This window comes from Cetorhinus maximus, chromosome 20, assembly GCF_964194155.1.
Source record: "Cetorhinus maximus chromosome 20, sCetMax3.hap1.1, whole genome shotgun sequence".
Taxonomy (NCBI): Eukaryota; Metazoa; Chordata; class Chondrichthyes; order Lamniformes; family Cetorhinidae; genus Cetorhinus; species Cetorhinus maximus.
Genome location: NC_135898.1, coordinates 87,965,608 through 87,985,815, shown reverse-complemented (window position 1 = coordinate 87,985,815; position 20,208 = coordinate 87,965,608). Strand labels below are relative to the sequence as shown.

Below are 20,208 nucleotides of genomic sequence, written 5' to 3'. Positions count from 1 at the left end.
TTATGTAAGAAGGTCTTCAGCTTTTTTTAAATAAGTGCATTAATTAACACAACTTTTATTGTTATTACTTTTGTATTTATCCACTACTCTGAAAAGACTTCCTTCTGATCTTGTCTTGCTTGAAATATGTTAACTTTACAATGATCATCTAGTTCTAAACTTATCGTCCAACTTAAGCAACAGGCTTCTTTCTATTTGCTTTATCCAATTTTTCCAACATTTTAGAAACATATGTTTTTTGAGTCTTCTCTTTAATGAACATAAGTTTAAATCTCTTTCTTTGTAGTTTAAAAGGTTAAGGGTCTGAATTATCATTGTCACTTTTTGTTCAATCTTACTCTTAATAGTCTTTAGAAAGTGAGGTGCCCTAAACTCTGCATACTGCTCATGCTCTTCCAAATATGGTCTCATTTTACACAGACCATTGATGAGAGTAATCTGCTAAAACTTCAGTCAAAATATTCTAAAGATACACCACAGTAGTTGGCTACAGTTCACAAAATCACAATTATAGATCCTTATCCTAGAATTCCCCCATTGAAGCATCCAATTGGTTGTTAAAAGATCTGTGGTTTTTTGTCCACTACTCTATCTGGATGTTATTCCATGCATCGTTCACTCTTCATGTGAAGAACTTTCTCATTTCTATCCTAAAGTGCCCATTTCTAATTTGGACTTGTCCTCCTTATCTTACCTATGCAATTTGCTTTATGTAATTTTACCATATTGCTATATGATAATTTCTTGCAAATTTCCTTTCAAGCCTGGGTTCGGCTTTCTCTGATCTCTCCTCAAACCTCTGATACTAGGAATCAGCTATGTGCGGCATCTCTGCATTACCATCAGCGCCTCATGTTGACATCTGCTCTGCATTTAGACAGCATGCCTAATGAAAGGCCAGTAATTTTCCCCAATTCTTTTCCTTTTGCCTCATTGTTGAAAACTCACTCTTCATTGGTCTATGTTCCAGAATGACCCTTACGTTTTAATTATCAAAAATTCTATCTACCATTCCTTAGCCCTTTCACTTACTTGGTTTAGATCTCTGAATGCTATCACTCCCTCTGACATTATCTAGCTACAGAACATGGTGGTATGAGCAGGTTTTATAAGATTGATGAATCAGCTAAGTACTCTATCATTTAAGAACAAGGTTTAAAAACATGATCACAACAGATTCTGTGGATCTTTGCTTTGTCTGAAGAGACTTTTCCATTTGCGACCTTTCTGTTTTAAATTGTTAGGCGAATTTTCAATCCAACTAGCATTATTTAAGTAATCTTAAATATATCTAAGCCTTTGATATGCGGATACCTGTCAAATCCCTTCTAAAAATCCAATTAACTTGTATGCAATGGGTTACCCTCAACAATAGATGTAGTTACCTCTTCAAAAGTATTCTTCTGGATTAAACATGATCTGTTGAGTATTCTTTATGAATCTGTACACCAACAACAGCCAATAAAACACTCATGAGCATCACTTTCCTATGACATTAGGATATCTGGTGTTTAATTCCTAGATTGTACTTCACTCTTTTGGGGGAATGGTGGCATTGAACAAATAAATGGACGGTAAAGCAGTAAATAAAGGCTGCCATACTGTGTGAAGATTGAATCTTGTTTACGTGCACATGATCTTAATGCACAAATGAAAGGCATTTAAAACTCTCTAAAGATGTTCATGCAGTATTGCACTTTTCTGTGTGGACCTCTTGCAATTTCTTGATCATAATATTTAATGGTATCTTTATAGCTTAAAACATAGCAACAAAATGGATTTCCAAATTATAGTAAAAATGGTCAAATACGCCCTTGAGATTAGGACTGTGTGATGGTTGGTATTTTAAGTATTTTGTCTTGCAGCCAGTGCAGGAAAACATGATCAATTATGACAATTCTTTAAATACCTTTAAATTAATCAAGTGATGGTTAAATAGGGGAATAAGGAAAGCTGTTTGAAGTGCAGCATAAACCATTTGGGAGGCATATAGTTTTCCTCCAAGGAACACAATTCTGCTTATTTTCTGAAAGTTAATGAGAAATATCTATACTTGTAATTGCACTGTGTGAAAGCTCAATGTACTGCATACATGGTTTTAGAAACTAGTTCATAAATATTCTTTTTTTCTCCAATTTCTTTCTCTCATTTCCTCCTCTGCTGAAGAAATTGGCCCCTTGCTAGAATCCTTAACCGAATCCTTGAGTAGTGCCAGTCAGTTGATTGATCATCGTGTATAAGCCCGGACATTGTGCCTTGGCAGGCTGTTGCTCCATAGGGTGTATCACAACTGGGAATTGTTATTGCCCAACATCTACACATCTTTCCAGCAGGGGGCACTGGATATCAATCAATAGCACTCCTGCCACCAACCTAGCTGAGATTAGCCAACTCAGCATAGAAAGGGAGTTAGGATCTTTCTGGTCAGCATAACTTAGCTATGCACCGTCATAATCAACTGTCCTACCAGAAGAGCTTTCTTGTTCAAAAATATTAAATTCAATTTACTTGTAATGGTAAAGGCAAAGTTTTATTATGGCTGAAAACAAAATTTTAATAGAATGACTTTACATAGAACAATCATTTTAAAATTGATATCTATTAGCTATAGATGAGACTTATAGCCCCAGATTCCACAGTAAGAATAATGGTGAGACTGTGAGTGCTCTTATGGTTAATAAGGAGTAAATAAGGCAGTAACCTCCAGAGTCCAGACATGTATAGTTAAATACGAAAATACACATGTCCAATTTCCCCGCTTCTCCACAAGCTTTGTTCTGCTGATACCTCGCTGGGAGACTTGGCATTGAAATCCATGTAAGGCTGTGAGTTGCTGTACTTAATTCCCTAGTTACCACTAAGTATGCCAGAAAAGTTAGGACTGATGCATTCAGCAACAAGTGAATTCTTAGCAACGTGATAATTCTTAATAACTGCCAAGCAACCTCTCTGACCCTGAAAATTTAATTTTGTAAATGTGGAATTACATTCCTTTAGAATTAATGGTTATTAGAGACTTTATAAAAATTAATTTTTAAAACATTTTTTCTTGTCTCTCCTCTCTCTGTTATCTATCTTAATCCCAGCTTTCTTTCTCTCATTTCATTTTGCTTTCAGTATATGACAATGACTTGAATATTCTAATTTATCCTTCCATAAGAAATAGAAGCCAGATTAGACCATGAAGCACCTCAAGCCTGCTCTGCCATTTACTGAGATCATGGCTGATCTTCTCCTTCAACTCCAATTTTCATATCCCCAATTGCTCCCCATATCCTTGATCCCCTAAAAGATCCAAAATCTCTTTATACCAGCTTTGAGTATGCTCAATTATGGAGCATCCACAGCCCTCTGGGGTAGAGAATTCCAAAGATTTGCAACCCCCTTGAGTGAAGAAGTTTATCCTCATCGCAGTCCTAAAAAGGGTTTATCACCAAAAATAAGCATTTTTCATAAAGGTATCTAATCTTCCACCTGATTTTAAATTGCTAAAATGTTTGCATTTATTTGTGCCACAACACACGGGTGAGCGCTTCTTGCACCTGCTCAGGTACAGTTTTAGTGTCAAGCTGTTTAAAGTGAGAGATGCTTTTAAGTACAGCTCTCATTCCTGTTGCTGAATTATGCATTCTTGCAAGTTCGTGTTATATAGCTTTACAACAAAATCAGTTAATGAAAGAAAATTGCAAATACTCCGCAACCATTTTAACAGTCAGGGTCTAGTGATAGCAAAAATAATAATTGTATATTTTTTAATGGTTTGTTTCAATATTACTTCACTTTGAAATTTAAGAAATATAAAAATGCTTAAAATATTTAAGAAAAAGATCACCACGCAATGGTGGGGCTCAAAACCATGACCCTGGAATTAGAAGCCCCATTACCTACCAATTGAACTAGCTGAGCTCTTATGGGAAACCCCTGCACTTGTTCAACTGTTCAAATAAACACAACCTTTTAATAAAGCACCAAAGGTGACACTGGCTCTAAGGACAGCTCCAAACTGTGACCCCTCTTAAATATTTCAATATGGCTGTAACTCCTGTCACCCACCGACCATCAGGAACGGTTGTGCGTGAGCTGGTGGCTGCAGTATGGGCCGAGTACACATACGCAATTGTTCTGGCGCCTTTCCAGTCAGCAGCAGGAGTTTGTGTACTAAAAATTATTTTTAAAAATACTGTACTGAATCATTTAATAGCATCACTGGTGTTCACAACTCAGTAAGTTGAATATTTTTTATATGAAAAAAATTAAACTGTACCTTTGCATCCAAGAAAATGAGCACAATTTAAAGTGCCTTCATGAACCAGTGCAGCTGGTGAAATCTTCCAATTTTGACCTTGGAATGTGGTTATTTTTGTGGGTGGGGCCTGGTTCAGGTTAATTATAGAATCAAAAGAATAGTACAGCACAGAAGGAGGCTATTCAGCCCATTGCGCCTGCACTGACTCTTGCGAAGAGAAATCCAGTTAGTCTCGCTTCCCCATTCTTTTGAGTATTTGGTCAACATCACATTGCTTTTTGAGGAAGTTTGCTGTGCACATATTGGCTGCTGCATTTCCTGCATTACGACAGGGATTACGATTCAAAAAGAAAGTACATCATTGGCTATAAAACGCTTTGAGACATCCAGTGATTGTGAAAAGTGCTATATAAAATGCAAGTCTTTTTTCTTTCATGCTCTGCAACATTTTCTCCTTCCACTATTTATGCAACTCCCTTTTAAAAGCAACAATTGAATTTGTGTCCGCCACCCTAATAAAGCTGCACGTTCCAAATTCTAACCACCTGTTGCATAAAAAGGTTTTTCCTCTTGTCGCGTTTTGTTCTTCTGTCAATCACCTCAAATCTGTGCCCTCTGGATTTTGACCCTTCAGCTATTGGAACCAGTTCTCTTAATGACAGTAATTGGACTAATCAAATGCATGAATTAAGAGTTCACAGAAGATGCACAGTTTTAAATCATACTGACACAAGAACTTGAACCAAGAACCAGTGTAAAAGATTGTGGAAACAGAAGAGTTTTGAAGATAATTCGCATACTTTTAAGGTTCCCAACTTTTTGTGTCGGTTTGGACAATTCTGTCTGGTTTGAACTGGTATCACTAGCAGAAGCAAGCAGAAATTCAACCTCTATTTATTAAACATGCTCAGAATCACAGAATTGTTACAGTGCACCATCGTTTCTGCACCAGCTCCAGAGACAAACAGCAGCACTATTCAAAATAGCATTACAGATTTTAATTTTTCCTTGGTTCAGTTTTAATGAAAGAAACAGATTTATTTTAAATCTAAATTGGTCTTGCTAATAGCTGAATCAATGTTTCTAGTAAAGATTTCACGTAATCTGAAATTGCTAATTTTCTATTGTGTCTATTTGCAAATTTACAAACTGAATGATCCTAACGGATAAAATAATTTCTTGCAGGGAGGGTTTTAAATTTATCCAAATTTAATAAAATTCCTTCTGCTTTCTCTTGCACATTGGAACATTTGGACTTTATTTTTTTTTACAATTTGAGAGAAGATTTGTGTGTGAGGAGTGGGGGAGGCAGGAGGATGTAGCACTGATTTTAAATTCTCTTTCTGCCTGTAATCAATGGGGCTTATATTTGAAAAGGTACATTTGGGTTTGGTTATCAGGATTACTTTGAAGAGAAGAGTTTTCAGGTCATGAAGCCAGGCACTCCTGGCTGTTGTATCAGGAAGCCCAATTTCTTTACAGGTGAACTCGAAGCTTTGGAATCAAGCTGGGAGGCTTTTTAAAAGAATTTTAAGCCTCTCGGCTCTTAAGATGCAAAGGTGGCACAGCCTTTTTCTGCTGCTGTAGGCTTGTTGGTGTTATTCTACAGACTAGCCCTGGTCTCTTCTGTGTTTTGGGATAAAAGGATTTCAGCATCAGAGAACCAGTTTCAGTCCCATGGTCAACAGCCATTGATATACAATAGAAGGCAGATGCTGGCCTTTCGCACTTAACTTGTGGACAACTGATCTTGTCAGCTTTCCTTTGTTACATTGCAAACCTGGAGACATAGAGTCTAGGGGTTCATTGATGCTGTGTCTTGGAGTAAGCTTTGAACAATGGCAGGCACGAACTCCACATAGGAGTGCTGTCTAGGCATGTCCTTTCAAGGGGGAGACCCCTCCCCCCCTCCCGCCAGTATGATTCAATTCAGAACTTCCCAGACGTTTGATAGAAGGTCACCTGACCCCCTCGGCAACCATCTTAACAGTTCATCAATGTCCATTTTTAAAAATAAAGCCAGTTCCAGAAGCTTCCAAACAAGCACAGTCCATGTTTAAAGTTATAATTGTGAAAGCCTTTACTGGACATGACAGTGGGAAATAATCTTTTACAATTTTTATAGTGAGCCTTTACCCCTGTTTATAGTGCCCAAAGTTTCTTGGCCTGACCTGTCTCAGCAAGGAGGGGGCTACACTTAGGTGTGGCGGAGAAAAGGATTCCAGCCCCTGCTCTTTATCAAGTGACTTGGCCTAGAATGTGCACCTGTTTGGAGAATATGAGAAGATGGGATTGTGTTCAGCTGCAATATCAACACAAGACATATGTTCACATTTGAAGGTTGGCCACACTCATATAAAGTCTGGAGAGTTGGTGGCTTCCAGTAAACATATTATAGCTTGAATTGGTGACTTCGGCAGAGAAAGGCAGAAAACAAACCTGTTGGGCTTAAACCTTCTGATTTTAGAAATATACCTGATAATTAACTACGGAATTCAAAAATGAGGATCAAACGTGTTGAAACCTGGAAATGCCCACATTGCCATCTAGTGTTCTGGTGTGATGTCCACATCTTTCTGGTGTGGGAAGCACTTCATTTTCTCTCCATACCAACAAGACAGGATTGATTCGGAGTTTCCCGCCAGTCACCTCTCTCACATACAGACTACTGACTGAAGTTTTTTTTTAGAGGAAGGTGGTTAGGGAAAGGCTCAAGAGTGATAGTGCAGCTAAATATGCATGTCAAGTGCTTTGAAAATTATATTTTGTGAAGATCGTTCTGACTGTTAAGACTGTAAAATATTTTCTTTGTCCTTTGTGGAAACATTTCACTGACAAGACTGAAAATCCTGAAGTTTTTTTAATTTTAAAAATGCTGTTTCGTTTTGACCGTAAAGGCACATTTTTATTTTTGAGCTAAGTTCAGGAAAACATAAAACCCTAAATGAAATGATTATGCTGTAAGTTCAATTAAGCTCTGATTTTAAGCTTTCTAATTGGCTGAATAATAGCATAACATCTGGTGCACATTTATCTTTGTCAGTGAAAATTTAGTTCCTAGGGAAAATCAAAATATTTATAATCTAACGATTTTCTCTGGGTAAATGCATCGTCATCAGTCCTAACTTCCTGAAAAGTCAATGATGCCTCTGTCATAATCCATAGTTACTTGCGTAAGATGGCACTTGATTACAGTAGTTGTGAACTTGCTCAGTTATCATAACTACTTGGTGAAAATTCAAATCTTACTGGAGGGTTAGAAAATCTGTAGGCAATCTGCAAGTTTGGGAAGAGATTGTGGATCGACACTTGGAAACCGAGAACTCTACTCCTCTTTGAACAGCAATGAAGTGCTTTTGAAGTTCAGTCACTATGATCGTTTTTAGAAACCAGCACACATCAAATTCCAACAAGCAACAATTAAATGAATGACCAAATGACTGTTTTTCTGTCATGTAGTGAATAAATACTCGACAGGACACTGAAAGAATTCCCATGCTGTACACCCAAGAAGCCAGACAGGATTTTGACTTAAGCTCTCACCTGAAAGATGGCATCTTTGACGTTGCAACTCTGTGTCAGTACCGTCAGCTTAGACTGTATTCAAATTTCTTCACTGATTTAAACCCATGATTAAAGATATGGATGCTATCGTTGAGCTAAAGCTGATAAACAAAGCAGATGGGAACTTGGTTGATCAACCTTTGAAGGAAAATACCACCAAAGATACATATACATTGAACCGGAGTGTCAGTCTAAGATTAGGCTTCAGTAACCTTTTTGGATTCAAGAACCACATATCTTTGCAATTGAGAGCCAAAGTACTGCCAAGTAAGACACATTGATCCATACATTTTACTCATAAGTTGAACGTTAATTTAAGCATTTATTTTAATTGTGCCCAATTGAACAAACTGTGGGTACAACCCAATTTGTTTTTAAAACATTTGTGAAATTCTGTTAAACTTTCTGTTTCAGAAGACACTATGAGGCCAGCAAGTCTCTTCCTGTCCTTAGATGTGGTCCAGAAAAGGTTCTACCCACCTGTCCTATTTTTAAAAAGATTTTAAGCATGTGTGCTATAGTTTACCTTTTAAAGACATTATTCTTTAGACATACACATATAGTCTTGTTTTTTAAACAAATTTGCACTTTTTAGTGGGTTAACAGGAGAGCTGTGCATGAAAATTGCAATTAATTTCCCCTCAGTACAAGCCAATAATGACTCTGAACTTGCATGTGGAGAACTGCAGAGCACGCCAGTGCCTATTGTGGATGGGGCAAATGCAGCAAGAATATTGGAAAAATGTTCTTTCACTTAGCTAAATGTCAGCCTGTGGGTTACAAAAAGGGAGGCTTTAATTTATATGTCATCACATCTCTCCAAAACATAATTAATTAATTTGAAGTACATTGACCGTTCTAGAGGTTGGCAGCTGATTTGTATTTAGCAAAGTTCAACAAACAGCATTGAGTCAAATTACCAGTTTGTTTTTGGTGGTGTTACTAAAACATAATTTGAAGAGAGAACTACACCCTTTTGCCAGCTGAGCTGCAGGAAAGTTGCCAACACACACAGAGGAGGCTTGAAACTTCACTGAAGCTTTATTGATACAAGGAGAAAGTAATTGGATTTGTTTTCATTTCTCTGCAAACACTTATTATCCCTTATGATATAAGTAGATGCCACAAGATGTTCTGAACCCATTACTGAGCTGAATGCACAATCCGTTATGTTGGATTGGGAGATGGGATGTTTTTCCCACACCATGTTCTTAATTCTGTATTGAGTAGCATGATGACTTTATCGATGTTTCAGCGCAGAAATAATTATAATCTCATTTTTGGTAACACTGATGTTGACAGCAGCGGAATAGCTTCTCTTGTCTAGCATTACACGGAGCAATGTATCCGAAAGGTACGATTGCGGTTTTAAGTTTCTGGCTGCAGACCTTGTCCAGTGCTACAAGAGGATCCGTGAAGGCCGATGATGCAAAAGCTGCATTACCAGCCACTATAGCCAATATTGAGAGCCCAGCATGCGTGAGGGTGAGCTGAGAGCTTGCTTTGCCTGCAACTAGGACAAAATCGTAAAATGCAACATCTGTCTCCAATTTTACTTTGGCTCGAGTGGTGCTGCAGAAATAAATCCTTTGAATTGATACTCAAAGCCATGGCACACACCATGCTGTTTTGTTTATGTGCTAGTGCTGCTTTTGAATAAGGGTAACCCCTATCAGCAGTAATATTATAATATAAATTTTTATTTTTTTAAAAAATTCATTGTCAGGACGTTGGCATTTCTAGCAAAGCCAGCATTTATTTCCCGTCCCTAAATGCCCTTAAAATGGTGATAATCTTTCTTGAATCATTGAAGTCTAGGTGGTGAATTTGCAAGATAGGTTAGATAAGAGGTTCTAAGTTGGGATGGTGTGTGACTTGGGGAAGAATTTCCCCCCCCCGTCGGGAGGGAGTGCAGGAGCGGGCATGGGCAGGCCCTCCTCCCCCGATCGGGGGCGCGCCGCCATTTTACGTGGACGAGCCAATTAAGACCCATCCAGCGTGACATCGCCAGGAAGCGCAATGCACTTCCTGTGCGGGAGGGGGGGATTCCCTCAGCCAAGAGTGCGCTCTTTCGTGTATGGGCACGAATGTGCTAATTCTTTAGATAATATCACCACCTTCAACACCTCTTTGTCCTTTTGTCTGTGACATCTTTTGGTTATCTCCACCTATCACTGGCCCTCTAGCCAGCTCTACTTGTCCCACCCCGCCTTAAACCAGCTTATATTTCACCTCTCTTCTATTTTTACTTAGTTCTGTTGAAGGGTCATTCGGACTCGAAACGTTAACTGTGCTCCTCTCCACAGATGCTGCCAGACCTGCCGAGTTTTTCCAGGTATTTTTGTTTTTGTTTTGGATTTTCAACATCCTCAGTTTTTTGCTTTTATCTAAAGAGTGCACTCACCTCCCTGAGGCTAAGTACTGCAATGCTAGTGGACAGTGCAGCATGATTAATTAGTACAATTTGTTGTCACTTTTCTCCTGTGCAATTGTTATGTTTTAGGCATATTTTAACAGAATTCCTTCCACATAATATCAATTTTTATTTTCTGCTTTATCTGCATAGCCAGATTCCTTGTTCGAAGCACTGATTTTTCAAAGCTGTGTAAATGCATGCATTAAAACTTATATAAATTTAAACTTCTCAAGTTTATTAACAATGGGGCTTTGAGGCCTAAAATGTGTGCCTACTTAAACAGGTGCTGTGTTTGTACAAATCTCAGCAGCTCTGCCCTCTCACAGTGAGCTCAGAACATAGATGGTTGTAGTTCTGGCTAAATTAACGACAGATCAGGAGGTAGCATAATTACTAGATTGTCAAAACGACCGAAGTGAATAAGAATTAATTTTCCTCGTGCCTTCTCCCAGCACAGTGTCTCATGGCCTATAGTTTTCCGTCTATTAAAACATATGGATGAAAAATTGTGGACTACATTCGTACAATTTCCTGCTTTGCGCCAGGGTAACATAAGTGACCCATGATTTTATTACACTGTGTTTGTTAGACAACAACTGCTAAATGGACACTGCTATCCTCTCATGTGACATCAGGTGTCCTCCAGGGTTTTTATCCACTATGTTCTCCTGTTCATCGGCAACATGCTATCTGTTGACTGTTATCTGCTACAAACAAGGGGTCAGTTTCCATGTGCATGCCAACCACACCATCTTTATCTCTCTGCAGCTATTGACTGGTAGACTGTGAATGTGCTTTGCGATTGCCTGCCTGATGCCAAGTCCTGAAGGAGATGGAATTTCCTTCATCTCCACATCAGCAAAATCAGTGTCATTCTTTTCGCCTCCAACCTGCCACTCTGGTTCCAACTCCCATCAGCCAACCTACCCACTGCTTTCTCAGGCTAAATCTGTTGATGTGATCCTCATCACGTTGTTTGACTCCAGGCTAAACATCTTAACCCCACATTCAGTCTGCATCCCACTGCACATCATGGTTTGCTTAATTCTCCAACCTTTTCCCTGCCACCACAGCAGAAACTCTAATCTAGATCTTTGTTGCCATGAGACTCTAATTCTCCGTGCCTCTCCTTATCTGCCTCCACCCTCCACAAACGTAAGCCAATCCAGAATGCAAAATTCTCTTCCTTGACCGTACAAGCCCTGAACACCAATTACTGTCATGTTTGTAAACCTCTACGTGCTTCCACCCATCAGCGAGTCAACTTAAAGACCCTGTTCTCATCTTCAAGTATTTTCACAGTCTTGCTGCACTTGAACAGAGTCCTTTTCCATCTGCTGTATTTACCAGTTCAGATTCTCCTCTGATTCTCTGATTGTCCTGCTCCGTGGTCAGAGGCTGATAATCCAGTCTCCATTGGAAATTCTTTTTGAACCACTTTGGCTTGTTGCTTCGCTCCCTTCAAAAGCCTGCTAAAAATTGTTTTGTTGATCATGCCTTTGACTATTTCCTCTTTCATACTTTGTGTCCACTACTACATCTTATTGCTTGTTTCTTCAACATGAGGAGCAGTAGATAAATACAAGTTTGTTTCCCAATGAGCCATTAAGGCTTTATCAGTTGCCTTTTTTTCTATTTGTTCATGAGATGTAGACATTGCTGGCTAGGCCAGCATTTATTGCCACCCCCTAATTGCTTTTGTTCAGAGGGCATTTAAGAGTCGACCACATTACTGTGGTTCTGGAGACAACCTGAAGGACGTTAGTGAACCAGATGGGTTTTTACAACAATCGGCAATTGAATTGAAGTTTTGAACCCGGGTCCCTAGAGCCTCTGTACCTTGGGCCTCTGGAATACTAGTGCAGTGACAATATCACTAAGCCACCGCCTCCCCCTAATGTACATCACTCTTAATATTTTAATTTGGAATCGTCTTTGTTACTTGATTCTGTATCCTCTGAAGGACATTAAGATTCTTCCCGTAACTGTTCATGAAGCCGCATGGAGTACTGAAGATGCGGTCTGAAAAACAACTCTATGCTGTAATTAAGGTGTCCAACTTCTAAAGGTTTGATCATGTAATATTTGATAACATGACTTTTAACCATGTGACTAATCACATGACATTTCAAATAACGTGCCCACCATTTGCAAAATTTTTGCATTTACCTTAGTTCAATGTCTAAGTAACACCAAGTGCTAAATAAAATATTTGCCTTTTTGTTTTGTTTAATTACATTGGGCCAGATTTTGCTCTTGGCAGTGAATGAGCCATTCAGTATTCTTGTGGCAGATTTTCAATAGGATTTTGCATTGGAACTTAGTGTAATAAGAGAAACATTTCAGCACAGTGCCCTCTGGGACCTATGCGAACAGCAGAAGCAACTGTTTATTTTCTTAACAAAAATAAAAATACATGGAAAAACTCAGCAGGTCTGGCAGCATCTGCGGAGAGGAACACAGTTAACGTTTCGAGTCTTTTAAAAAAATCTCCAACAATAATTCAAGTCTGAAAGATTGAAGACTCCACATCATCACCTTCATCATCATGTGTGCTCTGCCCAAAGGCAGGTCCTTGGTTCATAGTAATCTTTCCATGTCTTTCTAACCTGTGCCATTCTTTTCATTTCCCAGTAACTCCTTTCAATTTTCAAGCCATCCAGCATTGATATTCTCTTCCTTTCTCTTCCTCTTTTCCCTTGAAATCTTTCCTCCATTACTTCTCTTACAAGTTTGTTTCCTCTTAAGATGTGCCCTACCCAGACTCTATGCCTTTTCCTAATTACGTTCAGCAAATTTCTTTGTTCATTCACTCTCCACAGCACTTCATCATTTGTTATTTTTTCTGTCCAGTTGATCCTTTCCATTCTCCTTCAAGCCCGCATTTCAAAGCTGTTTAGCAAGTTGGTCGCTTTCCATAAGGTCCAGGTCTTACATCCATACAAAACAACACTCCAAATCAAACTCTTTACAAGTCACTTCTTGAGTTGTTTAGTCAGCTTTCCAGTTAGCAACTGTCTCTTCTTGCCAAATATAGCCTTTCCCATTGCTATCCATAGTCTTATTTCCTTGTTGCATCTTCCATGTGCAGACATTATGCTTCTGAAATACTTGAATTTTTGCACCTCTTCTAGTTCTCTTTCTGCTAATAATATAGGAATATTTCTTGTGATTTTGAGATATGCATGACCAAATTTACTTTCATTCCAAAGTTCATGCCTGTTGTTACTAATCTAACTATAAGTTCTTGTAATCTTTCTTGTGCTTGTTACAATTGCTTTGTCATCTGCATGTCTAACTGATGTTATCAGTTGCCACCCCCCCACCACCACCCCCCCAACTCTTAATGCCAGATCCTGTGTCTTCAAACACTTCTTCGAGCATTGCTTCTGCATAGACATTGAAGAGGACTGGTGATAAACAACACCCTTGTCAAACTCCTCTTCCAATTACTTTTGGTTCTGACTCCCCATTGACTACTCTCACTGTTGCTGTTTGTCTCATGTGCAAATTTCTTATGAGTCGTCTATCCCTCCAGTCATCTCCGGTGTCTTTCAGCAATGTCAAGAACTTAATCCAGTTTACCCTTTTTGAATACTTTTTCAATATCTACAAAACAAACATACTGTTCCTGTCCAAACTCTAAACTGCATTCACTCATTAATTTTAATTAATCTTATCATGTTGTTGCTTCCCTTGTCCCTCACCCTCCCTGGAATCCAAACTGGTGATCTCCGGTGTAGTTCTGTGCCTTCCCACTCACTTTCTGTCATAACTCTCAATACAACCTTTGATGCGTGGTCAATCAGACTGATTGTACGAAAGTCAGAACATTGGCATGCCTTGGGCTTCTTAGGATGGCTATTATTGTCTGCATGATGTCCTGTTGCACAGCTTAGTAAACATTGATGTTAAGTTTCCAGTTTTTATCTCATTTTATTGCTGCTCTTATCTCACTCTCTAGTATTTCTGATCCAATAAATTGATATCAATGTTCTCCTCTTCTAACTCAACCATTTCGGGTTTTTCGTTTTTTGCATATCGTTCTTCAAAATGTTCGTTCCACCTTTTTCTTATTTCATCTGGATTTGTTAATAAAACACCTTCCTTACTCTCCATTGCTGTTGTTTTCTGTCCTTTATGCTGAGCGCCACTAATCTCCTTTGCTTTTGCATACAGAAGGGTCTGCCCTTCCTCGTCAATCCAGTTCTTCGAATATATCATACTGCTCATTGTTCTCGTGCCTTTTCTGCTTCTCTTATCTCTTTAATCAAATGTCTGTATCTCAGCTTGCTGCCTTCAATGTTGATATTCTTCCATTTTTTTCTTTAATTTTTTTCCAATATTGCAGTCGTAACCGATGGTTACTTGATCCTTTTCCTTCTTAAAAACCCTATGCTGTTTGCCCCTGCTTCCTTGACAGATTTTTTAACCTGTTTCCATTGCTCATTCATTTTGATGGTATCCTTGTCTTTTCTAGCTAGTGCTTGGCTTACTTTATTTGCAATTTCTTCATTTGCTTCTTTCAGCCTCTCTAGGTTCCACTGTTTTCTGCATATTCTACCTTGAATCTTCTTCAGCATGGGTACTGTTTCCATTTTCACAAGGTTATGATCTGAGTCTGAATCGGCTCCCGGCTGAGCGTTTGAGTTTTTATTACTATTCTAGTATTTTTGTCTCACCATTATATAATCCAGTTGAAATCTTCCTGCATCACCAAACATTTTCCATGGGCAGAATTTTGCCCTTGATGGGCAGGCGGGCCTGACCGACTCAGCGGCAGGTGGGCAGCCAATCGCCGCCACCGAAATGGGTCCTGCCACCATTTTAAGTGGTCGGGCCAATTAAGGCCTGCCCAGCGTGCCGCCCGACGGGAAGCGCTATGCCGTTCCTGTGCGGGCGAGGGGGGGCATTCCCCAACTGCGAGAGTGCACTCTTTCCCGCATGTGCGCGAAAGAACGCACATCTCCCTGAGGCAAAGTGTTGTCTCAGGGAGATTGCTGAAAGGCTGTCAAATATTAAAAATAGAACAATAAAAAATTTATTAACATGCCCTCATGTGAAAATGTCACACGAGATGGGACATGTTAATGAAGTACATAAAACCTTTATTAAACGTTTTTAAATCCGATATCAAACCTCATCCTGCCACTGGATGAGGTTTGTTAAAAAATCGTTTACCCGCCTACCCGTTGGGCCCGTGCTCCGAGTCGAAGTTCGCACGGGCCCCTCAAAATCCTGGTCAATTGGTGAGTTTATGGCCTTAACAAGGCCTTTAATTAATGGCGGGCGCGCGTCCCGCTGCATAGCGTGCCCACCGACTGAAATATCGCGATGCCGCGCGCTGATGTCGGGATGCTCGCGCAGCTTCAGCGCGCGACATTTTAAGTGCTGGCGTGCAGACTCCGCCACCCGCACGCCAGCCAGAAGATTCTGCCCCATGTATACTGTCGTCTTTTATGATGTCTAAACCATATATTTGTTATCATGAGTCCTGCTCTTCTGCAAAAACCTGCCAGTTTTTGGCCTTGCTCGTTTCTTTTTCCAAGACCATATGGTCCTATTCCTTTGTTGTCTCTTTCTTCTCCAACAAGACTCTGCCAACCTCCCATAACAATCACATAGCTCTCCCACTCTCAGAATCTCTCAGTGCAGAAGAGGCACTTTGGCCCATCAAGTCTGCACCGACACATGAGAAACACCTGACCTACCTACTTAATCCCATTTACCAGCACTTGGCCCATAGCCTTGAATGTTATGACGTGCAAAGTGCTCATCCAGGTACTTTTTAAAGGATGTGAGGCAACCCGCCTCCACCACCCTCCCAGGCAGCGCATTCCAGACCATCACCACCCTCTGGGTAAAAAAGCTTTTCCTCACACCACCCCACCCCAAACCTCCTGCCCCTCACCTTGAACTTATGTCCCCTTGTGACTGACCCTTCAACTAAGGGGAACAGCTGCTCCCTATCCAACCTGCCCATGCTCCTCATAATCTTGTACACCTCGATCAGGTCGCCCCTCAGTCTTCTCTGCTCCAATGAAAACAACCCAAGTCTATCAAATCTCTCTTCATAACTTAAATGTTTCATCCCAGGCAACATCCTGGTGAATCTCCTCTGCACCCCCTCCAGTGCAATCACATCCTTCCTATAATGTGGCGACCAGAACTGCACACAGTACTCCAGCTGTGGCCTCACCAAGGTTCTATACAACTCTAACATGACCTCCCTACTTTTGTAATCTATGTCTCGATTGATAAAGGCAAGTGTCCCATTTGCCTTTTTCACCACCCTACTAACATGCCCCTCCGCCTTCAGAGATCTATGCATCTTTGGTCCCTTTATTCCTCAGAACTTCCTAGTGCCATGCCGTTCATTGAATACTTCCTTGTCAAATTACTCCTTCCAAAGTGTATCACCTCTCTCTTTTCAGGGTTAAATTCCATCTGCCACTTATCTGCCCATTTGACCATCCCGTCTTTATCTTCCTGTAGCCCAAGACACTCAACCTCACTGTTAACCACCCGGCCTATCTTTGTGTCATCTGCAAACTTACTAATCCTAACCCCCACATAGCCATCTATGTCGCTTATATAAATGACAAAGAATAGGGGACCCAGCACAGAATCCTGTGGTACGCCACTGGATACTGGCTTCCAGTCACTAAAGCACCCTTCTGTCATCATCCTCTGTCTCCTACAACTAAGCCAATTTTGAACCCACCTTATCAAATTACCCTATATCCCATGTGCATTTGCCTTCTTTATAAGTCTCCCAGGTGTGTCAAAGGCTTTGTTGAAATCCATATAAACTACATCAACTGCACTACCTTCATCTACACACCTGGTCACCTCCTCAAAAAATTCACTCAAATTTGTTAGGCATGACCTCCCTCTGACAAAGCCATGCTGGCTATCCCTGATCAAACCTTGCCTCTCCAAGTGGAGATAGATACTCTCCTTCAGAATTTTCTTCAATAGTTTCCCTACCACTGACATGAGACTCACTGGCCTGTAGTTCCCTGGCTTATCTCTACAACCCTTCTTAAATAGTGGAACGACATTAGTTGTTCTCCAGTCCTCTGGCACCTCCCCCGTGGCCAGAGAGGAATTAAAAATTTGGGTCAGAGCCCCCGAGATCTCCTCCCTTGCCTCCCTCAGCAGTCTGGGACACAAATCATCCAGACCTGTAGATTTGTCCACTTTTAAGCCTGCCAACACCTCCAATACCTTGTCACTCCCTATATCAATTTGCTCAAGAACCTCGCAGTCTCTCTCCCTGAGTTCGATACCTTCATCCTCATTCTCTTGGGTGAAGACGGATGTGAAGCATTCGTTCAACACTCTACCGATGTCCTCTGACTCCACCCATAGATTGCCCCCTTGGTCCCTAATGGGCCCTACTCTTTCCTTGGTTATTCTCTTCCCATTGATATACTTATAGAATATCTTGGGATTTTCCCTACTTTTACCTGTTAGATTAGTTTGTCAATTATGTCATCAACTTCCTCATTTGAATGTTCATTTGCAGACATATATACCTGAATGATGGTAATGTCCACTGTTTGCCCCTTTAGTTTCACTAGCATCGGCCTATCTGAATTGCAGTTCACTTCACTCACATGTTTGGCAGCTTCTTCGTCTAGCATTACTTCCTTTCTCCTCCTCGAGTATTGCATTCTCACTTTATCACTCATGAAATCACATTCTTCTGTCCACTGTTCTTCACATAACCTTAGGATGTTTATTTTTTCCTATTCCATTTCTTGCTTTAGGCTCTCTAGCTTTCCTTTCCTGTTCATTGTTCATACATTCCACATTCCTTATTCTTTTGATACTACCAAGCATGTACATATGAGGATTTTGCTGGATGGTAACCTGGGAGGCCTCATTCCCTCCCTTGCTGAGCCTGTGCCTAGGCCATCGGTGTTTACTTGTGCTGATGCCATCCTGAACTGTTTACTTGTCTATTTTCAGCGGTGGTTTGCCATTGCCTTCTACTGTTTAATCACTGACAACTCGACCATTGTGACAGGTAGCACTGAGCTACAGTGATACCGGTAGCAAACCTCACAAGTCTGACCTGACGGGGAAAACTCTAGACTTGGTCAGCACTCACTGGCTTCCACATTTAACTGTGAATGTGTGGTCACTGGAGGTTGTTGTCATCTTTACATTTTAACAATGAGCCTCACCATGACATATTTCTATAGCAAAATCCATCCAAATATAACTTAAAACACAAATAAATAGAAAGATTTAAGGATTAGTCGCATCACCCGACAGTCCATTTGCCTGTTATGGGAGATTCTTAGACAATCTGGGAAGGTTGGAAACCTGACTGATGGATCGTTGACACCGAATAGCCCGTCAAAGAAGTGAACCTGCACAAGTACAATTGTGCGGTTATATCCCTTTCAATGATCATAGTCCTGAACCCAATTGCTATATATTACAATACATAGTTGCGCTTATGGAGGCATAGTTTGAGTGGGGGATCAATATTTCATGCCTGCCACCCCATCTCAGAAAAAACACGCGATTGGAGAGATTGCATTCACTTGCTACACCTTTTGCCTACATCCATCCAAAGCATTGATGTCATTTAAATAGGTTAATTGCATATGAGACCACCATGCTCGCCGTTTCTGCAAAATATTTGAAGCCAGGCAATCAACCAACACCAGAATTTTTTTACGGGATTACAGCGAAAAAAACCTCCACCACCATAACTTTTCCCTTGCACACTCCAAATTTTGCAGCAGTTTCTTACACCGCCAATGCAATCTCACCCAAAGTGCGGCAAACCATATTCCCGTGTGGAATTGTTTATTGCAGTATCCCTGCATGTTGCTTGGTTTCATGACTCTGGAAGCAGGGGCAGGTAATGATAGCCAGGGTACTGAGCATGTACCAATTGCACAAAGAAGGGACAGTTCTCCTGTGTTACCTTCTGTGTTCGGAAGGCCAATTGCCCAATCTGGGAGGCTCCCAGACAATCTAGGAAGGCTGGAAAATCTAGCAGCACTGCATCCTCTTGATTTCCCCATTTCCCCCATGCAGCCCCTCCCCCCTCAACCCATGCAAAAAACCCATTGTGTCAGTAGAGCTGATAGAGAGACATCAATTTAATATGTAAGCACATCCTGTCCATTTAAAAGAATGATGCAGCAATATCAGGCCCAGTTGTTCACAGTGTGACACAGAATAATGCTTATAGGGTTAAGAAGGATTTTACCCGGTAATCACAGAAGTGTCTGTTAGATTTGTTAAGAAAAGAATGATGTTTTCAACGATGAGATAAATAACAGCAACTTGCATTATATGCACCGTTAACTCAGTAAAACATCCGAACGTGCTTCACAGGACTGATTTATCAAACAAAATTTTGACACCGAACCACATAAAGAGATATTCAGGCAGTTGACCAAAAGCTTGGTCAAAGAGGTAGGGTTTTAAGAATGTGTTAAAGGAGGATAAAAAGGTGAAGAGGTAGGGAGGGGGTTTCCAGGGCTCTTGGCCTTAGCACCTGAAGGCATTGCCACCAATGGAATGCTTAAAATTGCGGATGTGCAAGAGGTCAGAATTAGAAGATGCAGATATTGTGGAGATTTGAAGGATAGGAGGAAGTTGCGGAGCTAGGGTGGGCCGGGGCCATTGAGGAATTTGAAAACAAAATTGAGATTTTTAAAATTCATACTGTTGGAACTGACGCTGTTTAGAGAAACTATAGTTATTGAGGATATCTCACCAACCATAAAATTGAATTAGGGCTGAAACTTCTTAAAAGCAGATCCCTGAAAGTAAAGTTTGCAATAGCAAAGTTCTGGTTTACGTAACACAAGTTGGCCATTTAGTACCTCAAGCCTGTTCCACCATTCAATGGGATCATGGCTGATCTGTGACCTAACTCCATATACCTATCTTGGTAAATATCCCCAGCAAGAGTCAATATCTTCAGGAGAAATAAGAAAGGGGAGTG

At 40.4% G+C, this 20,208-nt stretch overlaps 1 protein-coding gene across 3 annotated transcripts in view; it reads left to right on the top strand.

Annotated features, from left to right (window-relative positions):
* Window positions 1–20,208, top strand: part of LOC144694556 (metal transporter CNNM4-like) — a 98,639-nt gene that overhangs the window by 23,595 nt on the left and 54,836 nt on the right. The gene's annotated exons all lie outside the window — the stretch shown is intronic.